General features: G+C 37.6%; 1 long non-coding RNA gene across 2 annotated transcripts in view; it reads right to left on the reverse strand.

The window, feature by feature from the left end:
- The window catches only part of LOC110264758, a 2,168-nt gene continuing 847 nt past the window's right edge, over positions 634–1,954 (reverse strand). For both annotated transcript variants that reach the window (XR_002350923.1, XR_002350924.1), the window contains one exon: positions 634–964. This is a non-coding gene — a long non-coding RNA (uncharacterized LOC110264758). The remainder of the gene's footprint in view (positions 965–1,954) is intronic.

The following is a 1,954-nucleotide window of genomic DNA, read 5'->3' on the forward strand; positions in this document are numbered from 1 at the left end:
TATAGAGTAGAGAAGGCAGAGCCATACGGAGTCTTCCATCTGAGTCATCCTTCAAGTTCCAAATTCATCAAGGTCAATGGACATCGCTTAAAGCTGTATCATGGTGAGAAGATGAAGAACAACAAGGAGCTAGAGATTTTCCTCTTGGAGGATCCATCAATAGAAAAAGACTAAGCTTGTGGACTGTCCAACTTAAGCACGTAAAAGCAAAGTGCTAGGTGGGAGACAACCCACCATGGTATGATCGTCCATTTTCATTCCTAGTTTCATTTTATTTTGTTTTTCATAGTACTCTTCGTAATTCCTGCATAATCATCTGCATTCTGCATTTTGCATTCTACAAAAAAAAGGCACTCGACGTGCAAGCGTCGCTGACGCGTACGCGTCATATGTGTGTGTGTGACATAAAGGAATTGAACAGAAAGTTGGGCTGGAGTGGTGCTGGATGTAACACCCTACCACACTAAGCTTTACGCTTAAGCCGTAAAACAGAGGTGGTGTGGTATTACGACCTCTAAAATAGAATGAGTACATATAATAGCAGAAGAATTATAATATGCTAGGAGCCTTGAAGAAAAGAGGAAACAAAAATCGCAAAATAAAAGCGCAACGCTCAAGGTATGAGTTAACTTACGTGCTAAGAAAATCATAATTATTAAACATAAGATAACAGAAGTAGGAATAGAGTGCCAAAGAAACAAAATAACAAGCTCCTAACTCAGCCTGCGAAGTCAAGACTGGCTGGAGAATATTTACATATATATACATACATATCCAAAACCCAAAAGTACATATACACAATCATGCCTCTCCATAAACCTCTAAGAGGATCAAAAAGAACAAGTTATACGGAGAGAAAGCCAAGTACATATATATTTATATACATCATAGCATAACAAAATAACCCAATAACCACTCCGCTTTAAGAGTCTAGACGCCTAACGAGATGCCTCTCGACCTGCATCTGAAAAATAACAACATAGTATGGAATGAGAACCGGGGGTTCTCAGTATGGTAAAGATGCCACACACATAATATATAAGGTCCTGGGAATGCCAGAGGCAATCCTAGAACGCCGACACTCAGATTATAGAGCTTAAAGTATTAAACAGAAGCCATAAAAGGTGGTTTCCTAAAAATATTTAATCCTAACTTAACTTAACCTTAAATCTAAGTTCTATACTGACATTCCTCCATACCTCCAACTCCATCATGCATTTTCACAGACAAATAGACAGATAAAGGCAAACACAAGAAGGTTACAACTACTGCAGGTAACAAATACACATTTAGCATGGCAAATACAGATAGGCACACCCAATTAGAGCACAAGCAAGTAATTCAAGTAATATGCATATGATGCATGCCTGTCCTATGGCTGATGAGGCTCATCTGTCGGTTATCCAGCCAACCCGACAAGTCTGAATTGTCCTTAGACTGTCCCCCGACGTGCATCCCCAAGAGTCTATGCATAGATTTTTCTCATATAGTCAATATTGCTCAATGGGGGTAACATTCCCGGGAATTTATATAGTGCCCGGTCACACTTATGTCGTAGGGTCAACAGAGTATCAAGTTTTCAACCTGGTACACGTGGTGGCAAGCCACGGCACTTAATCCAGGGAATCTCGTATCTCAGATTATTCAAATTCATTAGCCATATAAATAATTCAATTATAATTCATCAACATCCACATCATTCTCAATTGCATCTCATTCATCATCATACATTAAACATATTAAATCCTTATCCTTCATTATCACACCTCCCATTCCGTCCATCAATAGTTCCAATTCAAAACATAATTCATTCTTTTCTAAGAATCAAACTTCAAACTTAAAACATACTCATTTTCTTAATAACTCAAAATCAAACCATATAACCTTTAAATCTAAATCTCTTTTAAATAATCATCTAATCAAAATCTCTAATTTTTATAAAATTTCGGCAGCA

Source organism: Arachis ipaensis, chromosome B07 (assembly GCF_000816755.2).
Source record: "Arachis ipaensis cultivar K30076 chromosome B07, Araip1.1, whole genome shotgun sequence".
In the NCBI taxonomy this organism is placed as follows: domain Eukaryota; kingdom Viridiplantae; phylum Streptophyta; class Magnoliopsida; order Fabales; family Fabaceae; genus Arachis; species Arachis ipaensis.